The sequence below is a fragment of the Tenrec ecaudatus genome, chromosome X (genome assembly GCF_050624435.1).
Source record: "Tenrec ecaudatus isolate mTenEca1 chromosome X, mTenEca1.hap1, whole genome shotgun sequence".
NCBI classification, from domain to species: domain Eukaryota; kingdom Metazoa; phylum Chordata; class Mammalia; order Afrosoricida; family Tenrecidae; genus Tenrec; species Tenrec ecaudatus.
In genome coordinates this window covers 100,238,938-100,260,882 of record NC_134548.1, presented here as the reverse complement: position 1 = coordinate 100,260,882, position 21,945 = coordinate 100,238,938, and the positions used below count along the sequence as shown (strand labels likewise).

At 39.4% G+C, this 21,945-nt stretch overlaps 1 pseudogene; it reads right to left on the bottom strand.

Moving 5' to 3' along the window:
- LOC142433574 (ribosome production factor 1 pseudogene) overlaps positions 1 to 21,945 on the bottom strand; it is a 44,829-nt pseudogene that overhangs the window by 889 nt on the left and 21,995 nt on the right.

Below are 21,945 nucleotides of genomic sequence, written 5' to 3'. Positions count from 1 at the left end.
TTCCCTTCAGGATTCAGGGAATTGCTGGAATTTTCTCCTTTGAGGTGGGAGACTCTCTGCTCACACCCTAGGAGACATAGCAGCTGACAAGACACATGGGCCCATCATGATGCAACCCTGGGGGCTGCAAAAGCCATGCAGAGACCCCTGCCAGCACTGAGATGTTTACAATGCCACTGGATCCAAAGACTTTCTACCCACTGGCCTGTGATCTTCTACATTCAGAGTCATTGCATGTGTTTCACAAGTCTGAAGAAGACTTTATAGATTGGTATCAGACATATGGGCTAATATCAGACTTACGGACTTGATCTGGACTGGGCTGGGATGTTTTCTCAATGTTCAATAGCGCTTGTATATAAATCTCTTTTTATACACATATTTGTGTCCATGGATTTTTTTCTCTAGTCTACCAAGACTAACACAACAGGGTAAAGCTGCCCCTGTGAGTTTGAGACTGTAATTGTTTTTACAGGAGAACACCTCATCTTTTTCCTGAGGTACTACTGGTGGTTTTGAACTGCTGACCTTGAGGATCACAGTCCAATGTATAAACACCACACCACCAGGGCTCCTATCAGAAAAGATAGTTTGTGTCTTGGTTCATCTAGTCCTAATATAAATAGAAAACCACCTGAAGGGTGTTATAAGTAGACCTTTATTTTCTCACACTAAAAATGCCTAATTGAGGATGTGGGCTGCAGTGGAAGGATTTCTCTGTAAAGTTTTGGAGGAAGGTTCTTGTCTTTTCTCTTCACCTTTACTTCCCTGGTTCCTTAGAGATCTCTGTGTGGATTTTGCATCAATCTTTGCCCATTTCTGCTTTGTTTGCTTGTTGAAGCTCTTTTATATATCAAAAGAGGATAATACATATCCTACTAATCCTGTTTTATTAACATAGCAAAGTCAGCCTATTTCCAAATACATTGTACCCTCAAACAGAGAGGGGTTCAAAGGAAGCAAAGAATTAATAATAATAATAATAATCAACCCAAACAAACTCAATGCTCTGGAGTCAGTGCAGACTCAGTGACATGTCTTTGGGATTCTGAGACTGTAAGGGAGTAGAAAATCCAGACTCTCTCCCTGCAAGTGGTATGTGGTTTCCAACTGCCGACCAAGCAGAGTGCAGCCCAGTGTTTAACCACTAGACTACCCAGGGCTCTTATACCACCAGGGCTCCAGCAGAGATTAGGGAGTCACAATTTGATTCATAACACTAAACCTTTTGATCCCACATTCATGTTAATCATGTGCTAAACATTCACCCTATCACATTAATACAAAAATGTTAAATCAAGTTCAAAATTTCTTTCTAAATCAAATATGTGAGACTTTAGGTGCATTCCAATCTAGGCAAAATTCTTCATCTATGAAGCAGTGAAATCTATGCTACAAATTATGTTTCCGTCTAACCATACGTCTCTGTCCCAAGTTTCCAGATAAGCATCACACTAAGTTTGAAGTATCTCAGCTGTGACTCTGAGGCCATAAGCCCATCTCTGTCCTTACCGCTATATCTATTTTTAGTAGGACCAATCAACCTATTGGTTTGTCTATACTTCTCAATCTGACATAATTTAAGAAATATGTCAAACAAATTATCATGTAGTTTTTAATCTTACAATACTTTAACCTTAGACATGGATTAGCAATGCCCTCTCTACACTAATAGAGGGAATTTATTGGTGTCCTTAAATTTTGAAGACTCATCCTTATTTTGTTTCTCTAGGATTACACGTAGAACCAACTGTTTAAGACTGGTGTGGTAGTTAGATAATTTTCTGTCTAGCTGGATTTGTAAATTAGAATTGGGATGATAGTTGGGTGGGGGAGGAAGTATTAAAGAATTAGAGGAAAATTGTATGTTTCCTCATTGCTATACTGCACCCTGATTGGCTCATCTCCTTCCTGCAACCCTTCAGTAAGGGGATGTCCAGTTGTCTACAGATAGGCTTTGGGTCTCCACTCTGCATTCCCCCTCATTAACAATGGTATGATTTTTTTGTTCTTTGATGTCTGCTACCTGATGCCTTCAACACCTTGTGATCACATAGGCTGGTGTGTTTTTTCCATGTGAGCTTTGTTGCTTCTCAGCTAGATGGCCGTTTGTTTATCTTCAAGACTTTAAGACCCCAGACACTATATCTTTTGACAGCCGGGCACCATCAGCTTTCTTCACCACATTTGCTTATGCACCCGCTTTGTCTTCAGTGATCATGTCGGGAAGGTGAGCATCATGGAATGCCAGGTTAATAGAACAAAGTATTCTTACATTGAGGCAGTACTTGAGTAGAAGCCCAATGATTATCTGCTACCTTAACCCTAAACCTATAAATATAGGTACATAGATTTATTTCTTCCTCATCATATATAAATATATTTACATAGGTAGATGCCTGTATTTAGAACTCTATAAATGCCCTTTGCCTTCTAGTTATTTCCTTTTTCCCTCTTATCCAACTATCATGCTCAGCCTTAATTTGTATTTCAGTAATTCCTCTTGGTTACACTGCCCTTGATCAAGCCCTACGAGGCCTCCTACACCCTCCTCACCATCAATTTTAGAACACCTGTCCTCCTTGCTTTAGCATAATCCCAATTCTGCCTTACAAATCCTGCTAGAACAGAGGATGTAAACAGGTACAGATCGGAACTGGAAACACAGAGAATCCAGGACAGATATACCCCTCAGGACCAATAATGAGAGTAGCAATACCATGAGGGTAAGGGTAAGGTGGGGCAGAAAGGGGAACCGATAACAAGGATCTACATATAAACCCCCTCCCTGGGGAATCGACAACAGAAAAATGGGTGAAGGTAGATGTCATAAAGTGTAAGGCATAACAATAATAATTTATAAGTTATCAAGGGTTCGTGAGGGAGGGGAGGCGGGATGGAGGGGAAAATGGAGGAGCTGATACGAAGGACTCAAGTAGAAAGAAAATGATGGCAACAAATGTACGAATGTGCTTGAGAAAATACATGTATGTATTTCTTGTGGTAAGAATTGTGAAATCCCCCAATTAAATGATTTTCAAAGGAAATACATTTTTTCTGTCAACTTGAATATATATAAAAGTGTAGGGGAGGCATCTAACTTGACAATCAGGTCACAACCTGATGGTGGCTCCTTGTGGGCATGGTTTTCTCATAGAGAGTGTCCACAGAGGTACCAGAACCCTGCCATGTTTCCACTGACTCTGGATCCACACTACTTTGCAAACACCTGTCTGTGAATATTCCTGCATTCTGCATCATTGCATTTGACTACAGGAGTCTGAAGGTCTTGGGCTAGCATCGGGCTTATGGACTTGAGTTGGATTGGACTGGGATATTTTCTTGATATATAACTTTACTTCTTGATATTAAATTTTCTTATAGCTGGGTTCATTCAGTAGAGAAGCAAAACCAGTGATATTTACATATGGATAAATAAACCAAAGAACCAAACCCACTGTAATCAAGTAGATTCAGACTCAGCAACCATATATAGGCTTTCCAAGGATGTACACTTTTATAGGAGCAGCACAGCTTCATTTTCCTCTGTCAAAATTGCTGGTGGATTTTAGCCTCTTAACCCGTGCTTAGCAGTACAATGCTTATCCACAAGCATCCCTAGGGCTCCATTATGTGCACTTATACAGAGGTTTATATCAAGGACATGGCTCACATTATTTTAGAGACCAGACACATTCCAAGTCAGTTTTCATGATCAAGGCTTATCTTGATACAGGGGCTGATAAAACTAAGACCAGTGCTCAATGACAGATTTGTGGCTACAGCAGAAAGGATTCCAATATTGGCAAATCTGACTTCTAGATACGAAGTTGGCATATACATGAGAGTATGCAATGATGACTTCAATGATTGGCCAGCAAGATGGCAGCTTACTGGCTCAACTTTAAAGAACCAGAGGTTGACAAGCCAGATGCAAGATCAAAAACCAAAAAATAAGCAAAATTTTCCCAAACATCCATTTATAGAGGAAGCAAGCCATACCTGCTAAGAAAAATCATGCTGGAACAGTACTGAGTTTTAACTGCTAAACCTTTGAGAATATTTGCCCAACCAAGTTGATAGAAAACCTTGATTATCACAAGGTGGGACAGGAATAATTTAGACATTAGCAGTATCTATGGATAAATTTAAAGGAAGGCATATTTAAAGCCTAAAATTGTAGCATTATATTGTAGGTGCCTTACCATGCAAGATAAGAGACTTTATAGCTGTCCTCTCTTCCTTCTGAGTGCTCAACAGCATTGCATTTGACATCCTTTATTTTACTAACAGTCACTACATTGAAATCCATTTGTCTGCCTACTGTCTCTTTAAGACACTCTAGGCTTTTACTATCAGGCACTTAATATCTTCTAGCCTCTATGTATTAGGGAATTCCAAAAACACTGCCCCATTTTAGGTATTTGTTATAATAATACCCTTATTTCTCAGTACCAAATTATGTTGTATTAATATAGTACTGCAATAAAAGAAATACCCCTAGTGAATGATTTTGACAAGCAGATAATTAATTTTACTAGTTTAAGTAGAAATCCAAATTCAGGGTGCAGCCTTATTATTCCAAATATTGGGTCTATGCCCTGGAGTGATGAGCATCATTCACAACCACTCCAAGCAGAACAGAGAATGAGAGACACTTTTCTTTAGGAGACTGTTGGGTGCTTGTGTCATCCTAATTTCCAGGTGACATTCATACTGATTTCTTCTAATATTGATCACATGTTACATGCAAGTGAGTTACAATTTTTAAACTTTATGACAGTACAAAATCATAAGACACACTGAGTGCATAAAACATGAACTCAGAAAACCACAATCACTGTCATCAAGTTAATTCTGACTCAGAGTGACCCTACAGGACAGTAACTCTTTATGAGAGAAGAAACCCTCAGCTTTTTCCCATGGAGTGGTTGGTAACTTCAGAGATGACTTTGTGCCTAGCAGTATACTATGGCACCAGATCTCCCCACATAAAAATATCACCAATGAGTACATAAAATATATCCATAAATCACTATCCTGACATCTACTTTCCAACTGACTACTCCTTATCAATAACTGAAAAGGCCAGAAGGATCAATTCAACTTCAAGTAAAATTCAATTAGTAATTTTATTTCCAAACTCTTGTTTGAACCCTTGGAAAGAGTCAAAACATCCCGTGATAAATGTATAAAAATTGATTATACTTAAAAATGGCAGGTTTGAATCAGCATGCCTGCAATCTTGTTCACAAGTATTGCAACACGACCTCATAGCCCTAGGAGATAATTTCTGTCAGCGCTAAAGAAATGTCTTTGCTTTTTCATCTTGTTTTCCGCTTCTTGGAAATATCTATGGGACTTTCCACAAATCTTGCCCTAGCTCTGCTTTGCTTGCTTATGCAACTCAAAAGAGGTTCTTTTCTCATTCTAAAAAATCCAATTCCAAAATGGAATAATACCCTTAGGTGGTTCAACCCGTAATTTTGACCAGTGAAATTTAACCCATTACAATTTTGTTATCCTGTGAATATGCTTTTGAATAAGATGATTGATGACTATAATGAGGAATTTGCTGCTAAAAGGTTTATTAAGTTAAATAAGTTCCTCTAGAGTTATCTTTTCAAAACTATAGCCAGGGAAATTAGTTCAATCTTGTATTAAGCAAAGTTTATATATGCGATTAGTGTGTTGATATTTGTTGAAAGGAGTTATTAGTTTTGAAAGAGGTGAGTATACATGGCACTGAAAAGGAACTTGTTTGGCTTGGTTCTGTCTATAAAACTATCCTTCTGAGGACTGTCCTGAACCAGCTCTTAAAAATACACCAGGACCTCTGCCTTTTAGCCTAGATCTAAATCATTCAGTTCCTATCCCTAATGAGGTTCAAAAATTATTGTTTTCCTTATCTTGCCTCTAAGCCTGATACTGACATAAAATATATTAATAAAATTGCTTCTAGGAATAGAAACCTAAGTAACAACATTTCTGTAGCACTGTTTATTATCAGCCCCACTCCCCAGCATATGACCTGCCTTTGGGAAACTACAGAGAGCACAGAAATCAATAGATGTGAACCTGAAGGAAAGTGACCGTCTTGCTTTCCTTGTATTTGATCCATAAAGTACACTTGTTACAGAGCCTAGGGAAAAATATGTATAATCATAAGGTTTGTTGTTTACTCCTCTGTTTTAGCTATTTAGTGCTGTCAGAACAAAAATACCATCAGTGAATATCTTGAGCCACAAGGCTCAGTTTCTCAAAGTTTAGGAAGCTTCTCACTGCCAGAACTATTGAATCAATTCTAACTTTTAGCAACCCTGTTAGAATTTTGTAACTTATAAATATATGTAATGGAAGCAGCCAGCCTCATCTGCTTTCCCCACAGAGAGGCTGGTGGGTTTGAATGGTCAACATGGTGGGTCTAAGTCCAACACCTAATACACAGTGTAACCAGGGCTGCATGTAAACACTAGAACAGTGGTTCTCAACCTGTGGGTTGCGACCCCTTTGGGGGTCAAACCACCCTTTTGCAGGGTAGCCAGATTCATAACAGTAGAAAAATTAGTTGTGAAGTATCAATGAAAATAATTTTATGGTGGGGGGGTGTCACCACAATGTGAGGAACTGTATTAAAGTGTCGCGGCATTTGGAAGGTTGAGAACCACTGCTCTGGAAGGTTTCAGAATGCTAGCTCTAGGGGAAGGCTTTCTCTCTCTGTTGGCTCTGAAAGAATGCCCTTGTCCATTTTGACCTTCTGCTTCAGGGTCAGCTCCATGCGGTTTGGCATCTCTCTTCTCTCATTTTTGCTTTTTTATGTTCTAGTCTGTTTTCTATCTCAAAAGTCATTCACTTAAATACAATGGACACAGAAATGGATGATCTCTTAGCAAAGAAAATCTCTTGCCAAATCTGATTTTACCTGCAGGTACAAAGATTAGAATTTGCAACATAGAGGAAGGGATTTCAAAAAGAATAGGGAACATGAAACCAAAGACACTGGAATAGATCCATGAACTTATTGAAACTCCATATATTATGGAGACACAATTTAATCCATAAAATATCCTAAATACTCCTATGTTCCTGAAAAAGATTTGTAAAAGAAAAATAATTTGCAAACATGCTATTGGAACCTCACTAAACTAACCCTGGCCTGTTTTTATTAAGGAAACAAATACCATTTTTGAAAATAGCATTTGATATGAAAATATTTCAGTCACTTATCAATTTTGACTATTTGGTAAATACTTTTATAAAATTTAATGGATATTATATGTATTATTGAAATAAAATTTCTCTTATAGTTTAGGGCACTATTTTTTTCTCCACAAGCCTCCAACATAGTCAGCAGTTGCTCACAGTTAAACAAATGTACTTTAGCTTTAATCGCAAATTGATACCATTTGTTTCCATTCATTGCTTCAGCTAGCATCTGTGTAAGAAAAATCACATTGCCTATTACAGAACCAAATGGTATTTTCTTAGAGAAGGAAGAACTACCACTTATTTGTGTTTTATGATAAAAGCAACAAGTGTCAACACTATGGAACACTCTCAAAAAACAGAAATGAATTTTGATAGAAAGTTGAAAATTTGTGATTACTGCAGTTTTTTAGACTCCTAGATATATATTAAGAGAATATCAATTAACAGTCTGTTTAACTTTTTCCTATTCTTCAAATTTGCAGTACAATTTAGCCTATGACTTGAAATTCCTTTTTCCACATAGCCTGAGAATTTAAACAATATTATGGTAGAATAAAATGTCATTTTTCAAATTAAGCCTTTAATACATTGAACCAATTTTATAATCCCAATGTTATAAATGTATTTCCAGAATTTAAAATTAAACCTTTATCTATTCAGGCCAAAATCCAACATAACTCTCAGCAAAGGGGAACTGAAAGCATTTCACTTATGAATGAGACCCATACAAAGGTGAATTTTACCACCATTCCTATTCAATATTGTGCTGGAAGTCTTAGCTAGAATGCAACCCTGATCCAGATTCCAACATCTTTCAATAAACAGAAAAATAAATCAATAATTTTATATGGAAGGGCAATAGGGCCCTGAATAACAACACACCATTAAAGAAGAACAAAGTGAGACTTTGACTTTCCAATCTACAGCCTGGTGCTGTTACAATGATACACAGACCAATGGGCGGGGGGGGGGGGGGGAGGGGATGGAAACCCTTAAGTAAATATCAGTCTATAGAGTTGCTCTTTGACAAAGAGCCCAGTACATCAAATGAAGAGGAGATCATGTCTTTAACATATGATACTGGTAAACTGGATAGCCATTTGAAGTAGAAGAGGCCGGAACCTTATTAGACACTTATGTACATCAAAACATTTCACCGAAAACTGAAAACCACAGAGTGGTTAAGATATTTTTGGCCATGATATCAGACAAGGGACTAATCTCTAAAATGCATAGAAAATATAACACCCTAAGAAAAGGTAAATAACCCAGTTGGATAATATTCAGAAGACATAAACATACACTTTTCTAAAGAAGGCTTCCAGGTTGTCCTCAAACATAAAATGGTCATTAGCTATTCAGGATATACAAATCCAAACTGCAAGGCAGCACCACATCCCAGCATTAATAGCAGCGGAGTTTAAGAAAATACAGGTAGTAAATTCCGGTGATGGTGTTGAGTGACTGAAACTCATCTGCTGCACAGTAGAGCAGTGCAATCAATGTGGAAATCAGTATGGTGCTTCCTCAAAAGTGTATGAATGGAAATATAATATGACCTTGCAATCCCTCTACTTGGTGCCTATCTTAGAGAAAGAAGAGTTGTAACGGAAATAGATACACGCACTTTTTCACAACAGCAAAAAATGGCAACAACCTCAATGTCCATCACTGAAAGAATGGATTAACTTTGTTGTATATGCACAATGGAATACTATGAACATTGATGAACAATGGATCTGGAAAATACTTCATAACATGTATTGTGTATACTAATATTAATCAAGCACAAAGGGGCACATAATATATGAGGCAATTATAAAAAATTAATAGTTTTTCATCATAAAAGAAATGTTATTTGATGGTTAACAAGGGTAGGAGGGAAAAGGAGGGAGAGGAAGGCACAGGCTAGAGGGTAGACAAGTGTTGTTAACTTGGGATTAAGGGAAGGAAATATACAATAAAAATTGGGACCAACTTGAGGGTCTTATTGCAAAGCATATACAGACTATCATATACAATAAAGGAAGCACAAAGTGGAGGACAAAACAGATGACTGGAATCTATTAAAATAAAACTCCTCATGCACAGCAAAAGATTTCATCTAAAGAGTAAAATGAGATCCCACTGATAGTGAAAAACTTTAGTAATGACACAAAAAGAACTAATTACTAATATCTACAGAACTCTGGGACACCTCAATAAGGAAAAATAATCCAATAAAAGGTGAGCAGCAAAGGACATGAATTGACAATTGAAAGAACATTCAATGGCTAACAAACACGAGGAAATGCTTTCTTTCACTAGTCATCCAGAAGATGCATTCCAAAACAAACGTGAGATAGCATGTTACACCCACACCAATAGCCAATTCAAAAACAAACTAAACAAAACGGACAACAAATGTTGGAGAAGGTACAGAGAAATTTGAACTCATACTGCTGGTGGGCTTGTAAATGTGTACAGCCATTGTGGAAAGTGATCTAATAACTGAAACAACTGTGCCACCCATTCCACTCAGCAATAAATCTGCTAGAGCTATCCTTCAGAGAGATGAGGCAGAACACAAACAAATATGCACTCTCGTGTTCACTGCACCACAGGTTCACAATAGCAAGAAGCTGGAAGAAGCCTAAATGCACACTAGAAGAATGGAGCGAGAAACTATGGTACATTTAACACAATAGAATACTGCACATACTAAAAGACAACGGCAAAACTCCTCATGACATGGGGGGACCTGGAAACCATCATGCAGAGTATATTTACAATCATAAATGACAAATATTGCATGATTCCATTATAGAATAACCCCCAAGATGAAGGAAGGTCATTGCTTCAAGGGCATGAATCCTTCTAACCCAGTCCCATAAGCAATGAGATAGAGAGCCTGCCTACCATTCAAGAAACCTATCACAACTTCTATATGTACATCTTAAAATTTATCCCTTCAACAGAGGGGATCTCACCCTTAGTTTTTCAAGATATAAGCTGAGGGAATAGAATATTCCATTACTGCTCTGTAAAATTGTGCTAGGTCTTCCCACAACAACAGACATTCCCACTGGAAATTCAATGTAATATAGGGGGAGGGGACATGTATTCCTCAGAGAAGGCAATTACATATCTGCTGGTAGAAAAATGGGGAGAAGTAACCTCCCGATGGGAAAAAATGCTAAATAATACTTATGTGGAACCCCAGGGTAGAATATCTGAAGAATTCAGGGGAGGAGAACATGGTAGGACAGAATCTATATCTTTTTAAGTGGTACAATTTCTCCCTATGAAACATCAAATTTTGTGGGCCACTGGAGATCCCCTTGAAGAGGGGTCTAGGGGAGGAGATGAGTCAGTCAGGATGCAATGTAGCACTGATGAAGAATACAGCTTTCCTCTAGTTCCTAAATGCTTCCTCTCCCCCCCCCCCATCATGCTCTGAATTCTACCTTGCAGGTCTGGCTAGACCAGAGGATGTACACAGGTGCAGATGGGAACTAGAGGCACAGGGAACCCAGGGCATATGATACCTTCAGGACCAGGGGTGTGAGTGGCGATACTGGGAGGGTAGATGGGGAGTGGGTTAGAAAGAGGGAACCGGTTACAAGGATCTACATGTGACCTCCTCCCTAGGGGATGGAAAACAGAAAAGGGGGTGAAGGGAGAAGTCGGACTGGGCGAGATATGACAAAATAATAATTTATAAATTATCAAGGGCTCATGACGGAGAGGGAAAAAAAGACCTGATGCCAAGGGCTTAAGGGGAGAGCAAATGCTTTGAAAATGATGAGGGCAATGAATATACAGATGTGCTTTACACAATTGATGTATGTATGGATTGTGATGAGTTGTATGAGCCCCTAATAAAACATTTTTAAAAAACATCAATTTTTAAAATAAGTTTATTAGGGGCTCATACAGCTCTTATCACAATCCATGCATGCATCCATTGTGTCAAGCACATTTGTACATTTGTTGTCATCCTTTTCAAAACTTTTTTTTCTACTTAAGCCCCTAGTATCAGTTCATTGTTCCCCTCCCTCTCACACCCTCCCTCCCTGATGAACCCCTGATAATTTATAATCAGTATTTTTTGTCTTACACTTATCAATGGCTCCCCTGCTTCACCACTTTTCTGTCATCCGTACCCATTGGGAGAGGGTTATATGTAGATCATTTTGATCAGTTCCACCCCATCTCCCCATCTTCCCTTTGCCCTCCTGGTATGACCACGCTTAATATTGATCCTGAGCGATTTATCTATCCTGGATCCCCTGTGTTTCCAGCTCTTTGTCATTGTGTACATGCTAGCCAGATTTGTAAGGTAGAATTGGGATCATGAAGGGGTGGGGAGTGGGGAGAGGAAGTATTAAAGAATGAGAGAAAAGTTGTACGTTTCATAGGTGCTCTACTGAACCTTGACTGGCTCGTCTCTTCCTTGTAACCCTTCTGTAAGGGGATGTCCAATTGTTTACAGATGGGCTTTGGGTCTCCACTCTGCTCTCCCACTCATGCACAATGATATGATTTTTTGTTCTTTGATTCTTGAGACCAGATCTCTTCAACACCTCGTCATCACACAGGTTGCTGTGCTTCTTCCATGTGGGCCTTCTTGCTTCTCGGCTAGATGGCCATTTGTTTATCTTCAAGCCTTTAAGACCACAGATATGAGATATTTTTTGATAGCCAGACACCAACAGCTTTCTTCAACACATTTGTTTATGCACCTGCTTTGTCTTCAGTGATCTTATCAGGAAGGTGAGCATCATGGAATGCCAGTTTAGTAAAACAAAGTGTTCTTGCATTGAGGGAGTACTTGAATGGAGTCCCAATGTCAATCTGCTACCTTAATTCTAAACCTATAAATATATGCACATTGATCTATTTCCTCATCATCATATATAAATTTATTTACATAGGTAGAGGTCTGTATTTAGACCTCTATAAATGCCCTTTCTCTCCTAGTTCTTTCCTCTGCTTCCTTTTACTTTCCACTTGTCCTACTATCATGCTCAGCCCTCATTTGGGTTTGAGTAATTCCTCTCAGTTACATTGCCCTTGATCAAGTCCTACCTGGCATACTATGACCTCCTCGCCATCAATTTGGATCACTTGTTTCCTTGTCTCTGGGTTTGTTAATACCCACACTTCCTCCCCACCCCCACCTGAACCATCGGTCCCTTTGTGTTCTCCTTTGGATTGTTTATCTTGGCTATCTTATCTAGTTAGGCATGCAGAGACAAGCAGAAAAACAAGAGAGCAAACAAAAACAAAAATCCAAAGACAAAAAAAAAAAAAAAAGCCTATTAATAGTTCCAGGTCTGTTTGTTAACCTTTAGGAGTGTTTTCTGGTAAGGTATGCTGGGGTGTGCCCTGGCCCCAAAGTCTATTATTGTTATTCCCTGGGGACTTCATTACTTTGCTCCCTTTGCTGCACTGTTGCATGCCATTAGGGTTTGACCCGAGTGGTGGGGTCAGATAGGGCACAATTCCCACACTGTGCCTCCAGTATTATCCCTCAAAGCACTATGGGTCAGTGAGGGACTTCGAGTCTCATGGTGGGGCCGGCCCTATGGTCCTCCCTGTGCATTGGCTGCTCTGAGCAGGAATATCGTCCTCGGGACTTGGTCGGCCAGGATGTGTTCCACTCTCCTTCCCTCTGTGTGCTCTGATCAGAAGCACTGAGCTGTAGCTTCAATGCTGTCCTTTGTAGTGCATTCTTCTGGGAAGGAAGGGGGTGTGACTGTCCACAGTTTGGATTGGGGCTGGCCAAGCAGACCATCAAGGTCTACTTGATAAATTAATCTACTCATCATGGGAGGTCTAGAAGACATGTTACTGTCTCCCCTCTGCTTTTTCTGAAGTTTTCTTTGAAGAGGGTTTCACGAAGCTTCCAACTACATGGCCATATCTGATCCTCAGGTGCTATGTGTATTTTCTCATATTAAATAGATTAATTGAGTATTGTTAACATGCATGGAAAATGGTAGAATATACTAAAAAATAATAGGTACACAGACTGAAGTAAAAAACTAGAAAACCTAGAAATAAATACATACACTTACAGGCAATTGTTCGACAAAGTGCCAAACAATCAATGGGAAAGAAACAGTCTCTTTTACAAATGGTGTTGGCAAATTTGGATCTGTTGCAGAAATATGAACTAGTACCTATACCTTGCCCCATAACCATAAACAAACTCAAGATGGATCTTGAGACCTAAATGTAAATCCCAGAGCTATAAAAATCATCAATGTGAAAATAGGAACAAACTTAAGGGCCCTATTGTAGTGCATACACATAATTTCGAATATAATGTACGAAACACATAGGAGGCAAATAGATGCCTGGGGCCTACTAAAAGAAAGGCACTTATGTGCAAAAGACTTCATGAAAAGAGTAAAAGGAGCCCATGGACTGGAAAAATTATTTATCAAAGACAAGTGACTATTATCAAATACATAGAACGCTGTAAGACTTCAATAAGAATAAAACCAAAGAAACTATAGAGTTAACTAAAATGACATTCAAATGGCTAAAAAGCACATGAAAAAATGCTCACTATTACTAGTCATCTAGGTGTTGCAAATCAAAACAATGATGCTTCACAATATTTTTAAAGGGTTGAAGAACAAGGATGTCGTTTTTGAAGGCTAAGATGCACTTGACCTAAGCTATATTTACTTAAATCATCATAATAGCCTACCAGTCAGAGTGGGTGCATAAGGAGGTCAATGTATTAATGGAGTTTACCTCAGATCTATTTCACAGTGGGGTTAGGAGGTCCCCAACCTCATCCTGTAGTTATTTCCCAATTCCAGAACACATCACTGAAATAGACATACTCAGCCAATGGAAAAACCCTTATATTGAATTGTTGACATGTGAAATAAGTATTATTATGTTCGGAAAAGCCAAGTCAAAGCCATCAGAATTTCTTCCACCTAGAAAAATAGTATACCAAAAGCATTATCTTATTCCTGGAGGGATTTTAGAGATTAGTACCATCATCAAGTACTTTAAAATTGCAGGGATACTGGTTCCCATCACATCCACTTTTCACCCACCTATTTGGCCTGGACAAAATTTTTTTTAAATACAGTGAATTATTATAAACCTAACCAGGCAGTTATTTTCAAAGCAGCTACTGTTGTAGATATGTTTTTTTTGCTTGAGTAAATTAATCTATCTCCTGATATCTGGTTGGCAGCTGTTGATCTAGCCAGTGATTCTTTCCCAATTCTGGTTTCTAAGGATCACCAAAGCAGCTTGCTGTCAGCTGAAAAGTCCAACCATTGAGTTATAATGTCCAATGTCAGAGGTGCATGAACTTTCTAACACTCCATCTTAGGTTAGCCTGCAGGGAGCTTGATCCCCTTTCCCTTTCACATGATATTGTACGGTCAATTACATTGATGACACTATGCTGACAGGACCTAATAAGACTTATTGGTGATATATCTGCATGCTAAGGATGGAGATTGGGTTAACCCAGGAAAAATTCAAGCTCCTACTTCAGTGAAATTTTTAGGCTTCCAGTTGTGGAGCATGTTAAGACAGTCTTAATAAAGCAAAGGATAAATGTTTGAATCTGCTCAACTCCCATAGCTACAAAGAAGGCACAATGCCTAGCAGACATTTATGGATGTGGGAGGTAACATATCCTTGATTTGAGTGGCTACTTATCAAGTGCTGCTACTTTTGAGAGGGTCCAGCATGAAAGAAGGCTCTACAAGTGGAAGCTCCATACAACAGTTTTCCGCTTGAACCATAAGATCCAGTTGACAAAATGGGGTCTGAAGTATCCGTGGCGGATAGACATGTAGTCGGAGTCCTTTGAAGGCTCCTATTATTGAATAACGGACCCCTAAAGATTTTAGAACACAGACCTGCCATCCCCTGTAGATAATTCTTCTCTTTTAGAGGAGATTTTGGCTTGTTCTTTGATCTTAGGAAAGACGGAATACCTAACCATGGGCTACCAAAATATCATGGAGCCTGAGGTATCCATCATGAACGAAGATTTTGTATGACCCATGAAGTCATGAAATTGTAAATTCACAGCACTATGTCATTAAATGGACAGGCATATTTGAGATTGGTCATCAGCAGGACCTGCGGATACAAGTAAGTTATGTGAGAAAGTGGCCCAAGTGCTCATTGTCTCCATTCCTGTCACAATATATTTCTTCCAAATCTGTCTATGACCTCAGGGGGAGTTCTTTATCTGCTTACTTTGTTTATATATTTCAAAATATATAAGCATTCATCAAATACTATTTTAATATATTACTGAGCTAATTCCTATAGGTAATAGCCAGTTAATTTTAAGGATTCAAAATCATCTACACTTTTCTATGAAACAAAAGTTCTATGATTTCTGTGTTGCAGTTGAATTGCTTGGTATGGCTTTCTAGCTGTTGTCTTTGTAACTTCTACTGGATGAATAGGTGTGAGCCTACAAAAAATATGTATAGATATTAGTCATTGTTGCTATGCCATCAGGTATAAAGTGAGGCATCTCAGAAGAATGGGGAATCTCAAGATCACAAAGAGCCATGAGTGAAGAACATCTTTCTGACCTCAAGATCTCCGTGTAGAGAAGAGTTGGTAATAGAAGCAGAGGCATAAAGACCATGGGGCATAATGGCAGACTTCCTGGATTAAGGAAGGCATAAAGTCCAGTGCCTTTGGAGAGGCTGGCTTGCGGAGTGGGGCATCCTTAGGGCATGTGGTAGTACTAAAGAGGCTTTGTTAGCACCTACCCTATCAGGGTTGAGGCCAAAGTGTCTTATGGCTGAGAGGTTGAACACCAGAGAGAACCATGTTTGTCAGCATGACTGAGAAAATATGTTACTAATCAGAGAATTGCTTTCTGAACCTGAAAGTAACCCGGACATGTTATCAAGAAAAACTAGTCCCTGGAGGAGGATACCATGCTTGGTAAAGTGGAGGAGCAGCAAAAAAAAAAAAAAAGGAAAACCCTTAACAAGATGGATTGACACAGTGACTGCAACAATGGGTTACAATGTAAGAACATTTGTGAGGCTGTCACAGGGCCAGGTGGTGCTATGAGGCAGAACCAATTTGATGACATCTAACAATTTCCCTAATAAACTTCATAATCATGAATAAAGTGAGCTCTGTGTGGACATTGTGATGGCTTAACAAAAGCAGCAGCTAAGTGGTTAGAGTGCAAAAGAAACCTTCAGTCTCCGAAGATCATTTAAGGAGAACATTTACCAAATCTTAAACAGAGCAAAGGCAAGACAAAGACACATGATCTGGATGAGGGGAATTAGCATGAAGTCATAATAGTGTGTGAGGATTTGCTGGGGTACGGGGCTTATGGGAGGGCAAAGAAAACGCTCACAAAAGCCTGATTGGCGATGGATCAGTTCATCTTAGGAGCCCTGGTTGTGTAGTTAGGCATTGAGCTGCTAACTACAAGGTCAGTAGTTAGAATCCATGAACCACTCCATGGGAAAAAGATGAGGTTTTCTACTGCCATCGTTACTCTCACAGAATCACAAGGGCACTGCGACCCTAACTTACTGGGTTGCCATGAGTAAAAACTGACTCGGTGGCAGTGAGTTTTTTTGGATTCATAAGGGACTACGGAAATGGGAATGGGACCATGATTGGGGCACAGGTAAACCTGGTTGAGAAGAGAAACAAAATGAGTGATATTCCTGCAGGTACAGAAACATCCTTAATTTTTTCCCTTGAGCCATTGGTGAAGTAGTTAAACAGTCCAGTGCTTCGCCAAGAAAATCACTTTCTATACTTTCTTTCCTGGAGATTGAAATTTTTCTTCTCTGACCACATACATGTGATGTGTTGGGAATTATGATTACAGAGTGTTTGTAAGGCCATCTTGAGACTTTTTATACTTAATTAGGCTTGCTAGAAGGAAGTCAGTCAATATTTAGAATAGACTTCTAGTTTTAAACTAATATAAAAAATGGAGCCTTAGGTGGAAAATTTGAGTCCCACAGAATTTTTTAAATCATTTTATTGGGGGCTCATACAACTCTTGTCACAATCCATACATACAGAAATTGTGTAAAGCACATTTGTACATTCGTTGCCCTCATCATTCTCAAAATATTTGCTCTCCACTTAAGCCCTTGGCATTAACTCCTCATTTTCCCCATTCCCTTCCTGCTCTCCCCTCCCTCATGAACCCTTGATAATTTATAAATTATTTTGTCATATCTTACACTGTCTGAGGTCTCCCTTCACCCACTTTTCCCCACTGAATTTTTAACATCAGGAAATTTGCATTTGAAAAGACACCCCCACCTCCACCCCAAATTGCCTTAGAGAATAGGAAATTTACACTTGAAGTAAAGGCCAGCAACCGAACAAAAAAACTATTTGGCTTTTTCATATTTCAAGCCAGTGGTTTTCTTTTGGATCAATCCAGGCGAGAAAAGTTTATGCCTCTCAGAGAAAACTCTCTTCTAGGAGTCAAGAGCACCATTTGTCTGTCAGTTTGTCATAGTTTGGTGGCTTGTGTGTGTTGTGATGCTAGAAGCTGTCACTGGTATTTCAAATGCCAGCAAGGTCACCCAAAGGGAATGCATTTCAGTAGATTGTACACACTAGAAAGAAGGAAGTGACTGCTAACTTCAGAGGAATTAGCTGCTGAAAGCATTATATGTAACATCTGAACACTGTCAGACACTTTCAGGATTATTGGATTGAAGCAGGACATTGTCAGAGATAGTGCCAGAAGATGAGCTTCTCATGACAGAAGGCACTCAAAATATGACTGAGGAAGAGTTGCTTCCTCAGGGTGAAGTTTAATGTCATGAAATGAATGGCACAAACCCTGTGGGAGTGACCTTCGTCTGATGAGGCACAACTCAAAAATAACAGCTGCAAGAATCAATTAATAAGCAGAACCTGAAATGAATGAAGTATGGATCCAGGAAAATTGGAGGTTTTGAAAAAATGAAATGGGATATATAAAGATCGATATCGTAGGTGTTAGTGAGTTGAAATGTACTAGTACTGATGATTTTGAATCAGAAAATCATGCAATTTACTATTCTAGGAATGACACAAGAGGGAATAGCATTGCATTCATCAGAAAAAGACATTTCAAGATCTATAGTGAAATACAATGCTGTCTGATGAATCCCATACAAGTATCATTCAAATTTAGGCACCACCACTAGAGCTGCAGAAGTTATCTTCAGTCTGAAAGTAGTCACTCATACATTGATAATTATTAGCAACTTGAATGCAATTTTGGAAACAAATTGGAAGGCAAAGTAGTTAGAAAATGTGGTCTTGGTGACAAGACACCCAGCTGGAGACCACATAATATAATTTTGCAAGACCAACGAGTTCATAATGGCAAACACCAATTATGTACAACCCAAAGGGAAATATACAGGTGGGTCTCTCCAGATGAATACAGAGAAATAAAATTGAGTAAATCTGTGGGAAGAGGCTGGCAAAGCTCAATATCAGTAGCTAAAGAGTCCAGGAACTGAATGTGGAACCAGACCACCAATTACTCATATGTAATTTCAGGTTGAAACTGCAGAAAATGAAAGTAAGTTCAGAAAATACTACCCAAGGTTATCCCACCTGAAATTTGAGAACATCTCAAGCACAAATTTGCTGCATTGAACATTAATGAAAGAAAACCTAATGAGCTGGGGAGGACATAAAAATATATATAATTCATGAAGAAAGCTAAAGGTCAAAAGACAGGAAAAGAAAAACGTGGAGGTCAGAGAGACTCAAACTTTCTCTTAATCATAGAGCAACTAAGACAAATGGAAGAAGTGATGAAGCAAACAGCTGAATAGAACATTTCAAAGAGCAGGTTGAACAGTCAAATATTATGAAATGTGCAAGAACCTTAGAGCGAGAAAACCCAAAAGGAAGAACATATTCAACATTCTTAAATAGAACTGAAGAAAAATATCAAGCCTCTGGTTGCAATATTGATAGGGTCTGTAACTAAAATATTTATATAGATATTTGGTATTCTTTTTTATTAAAAGATCATTTCATTGGGGGCTCTTCCAACTCTTATTACAATCCATACATCAATTGTGTCAGGCTTTTGAACATATGTTGTCATCATTCTTTTCTAGCCAATTATTTTCTATTGATCCCCTAGTATCAGTTTCTCCCTCCCCCACCCCGACCCCTTCATTATAAATTATTTCCTATCTCACACTGACCACTGTCTCCCTTCCCCCATGGTTTCTGTTGTTCTTCCCCCTGGAGGGAAGGGTTTGTATGTATGGTTGCGTTTCCATCATAATGATCCATTCCCCCTTCATCCCCTCCCTCCCTATTCTCCCTACCCTTCTAGTATTGCTATTTCCATTCCTGCTCTTGGGTTGCCTGTGTCATGAGCTCTTATCTCTACCTGTGTACATGTTCCAGCCTAGTTCGAAGTGAGAAGCAGCACTGGGAAGCCTCAATATTCCTCAAGGAACCCGAGGAATATTGTGTTTCATCGGTGCTTTACTGCACTCTGTTTGATTCATCCCGTCCCTGTGACACCTCTCTGGAGTGATGGTTCCATTGTCTAGAGATGGACTTTGGGACTCTGTTCCGACCTCCCTCATTCTCATTATGTTTTCTTGTGGTTAGTTTGCTTGTTATAGGTCTTCTGATGCCTGTTACCCGGTCCCACTATCACCTCATGATCACACAGGCTGGTGTGCTTCTTCCATGTGGGCTTGTTTCTCTGCTGGATGGCCCCTTGTTTCACTTCAAGCCTTCAAGACCCCAGACACTATCTTTTAATAGCCGAGTACCATCTGCCTTCTTCACCACATTTGCTTATGCACCCATTTTGTCTTCAATGATTGTCCTGGGAGGGTGGGCATCACAGAATGAGTTAGAACAAAACATTTTTGTATTAAGGGAGGATATGAGCAGGGGCTAGAAGTCTGTGCACTACTTCAGTGTATTGACATACAAATACATAAGCCAATACCTCTATTTTTATGGATTAATGCATTTATATATGGACACACCTATGCTTATATCTCTATCCATTAACTTTGCTTCCTAGATCATTCCCATTTCCTTCGTGCTCGCCCTAATTCTGCCTCATAGTACTTCCTCTCAGCTATATTGTTGTTGTTCCAACACCAACAGGATCTCTATATCCTCCTTGTTGTTGATTTTTATTCCCTGGTTGTTCCTCTGTCTGTAGCATTGTTTGTTCACTGCACCCTTCTCCCACCAAGTCCCTCTGGGACCTTTGGTTCTGTTGCTTTCTCCTCGAGCTTGCTTCCCATGCCTGTCTTATATAAGTAACAAACCTATGATGGCATAGACCAAACAAAAAGAAAACAAAAGATTGAAAAAAGAAAAGAGAAAAAAATTTACATAGTTCCAGGTCTGTCCGCTGACCTTTATGACTTATCTTCCCACTGGTCCTGGGGAATTCCGGGAGCTGTCCTCCTAGCCTGCAGTCTATTTGGGGGGATCTTTAGGGGATGTGTGGCTTGCTTTGGCTCCAGTTTCTGATGTGTTATGTTCCCTTCTTGATTTGCCCCACTGTATGGGAGGTGGGGTGGGGTGTTCAGACTGCACCGTGTGTCCCTAGTATTTTCCTATTGCAGTATGCTCCAGTAAGGGGACATATGTCATGATCTGTTCTTAGCCCTACAGTTCTCTCTGTGCCTTAGCAATTACATGCCGGGATATCATCATCTGTGCTTGATATGCCAATATGGGGTCTAGATCGATGTCCTTTTCTCATTCTTGGCTTTCTTTTGTGTGGGCGTGATATGCAGGTCCTCACCTCAACCTGTAGGTTTAGTGTTCTTTGTCATACATTCTTCTAGGGAGGGGGTCCACTTTGGCTCTAGTTTGGGCCATCCCTGTAGCCCAATATTTTCATTCATACCTCCTCATGCTTACATTGCCCTCAGCTTGGTACACTGTGGTGGGGTCTGTATGAACACTGGAGACATAACCAATACTCGGCCCCTTTGGGTGGGTTAGTGCCCTGCTCCCCCCCATGCTATCCTTTCACTATTTCCCCTCTCTTCTCCCTCCCCCTTCCCCTTTTTTGTGTTTGATTAACATGTACCCCCTTTGAGTTTGATCTGACCTCCACCTAACTGCCTGTACATCAATCCACATCTTGTGTGAGATAAGTGGCTTTTCTTCTATACCTATAGTTACAGCTAAAATATTGAATGATGCAAGATGCATCAAAAGAGGCAAAGTGTCACTGTTCCAAAAAAAACCAAAAACTAGTCAATATTCCAGTTCAGAAGGTAATATATGAGCAAGTACCAATCGTATTGAAGGAATACGTTCAAACTGCACTGAAGGCAGTCAAAAACCAGGTTCCAGGAATTATTGATGGACTACCAATGGAAGTGTTTCATATGCTTCTATGCAAGCTGATGAAGCACTGTTTATGCCAGGAAATGTGGAAGACAGCTCCTTGGCTAATTGCCAACCATCTCCACACATCTTGAAAGAGCAGTCATGCAAACAAAAGAGTCACCATATTTCCACCCCGACTGGCAAGGCCCCTCCCCATCCAAGTTCTTTATGTTAATTTCTACCCTTGAAATAACTGCCCAAAAGGTAGGTAGGCACCGTGTCCCCTAAAATTACTAGATGGAGACTTTGGCAGCATTACTTGGGGACCTGCCACACACCCCTTCACACTGTTCTTTGCCTCTATAGTGGTTTTTTGTTTTGTATAATCTTATGCCCCACAGCCCCTTGTGG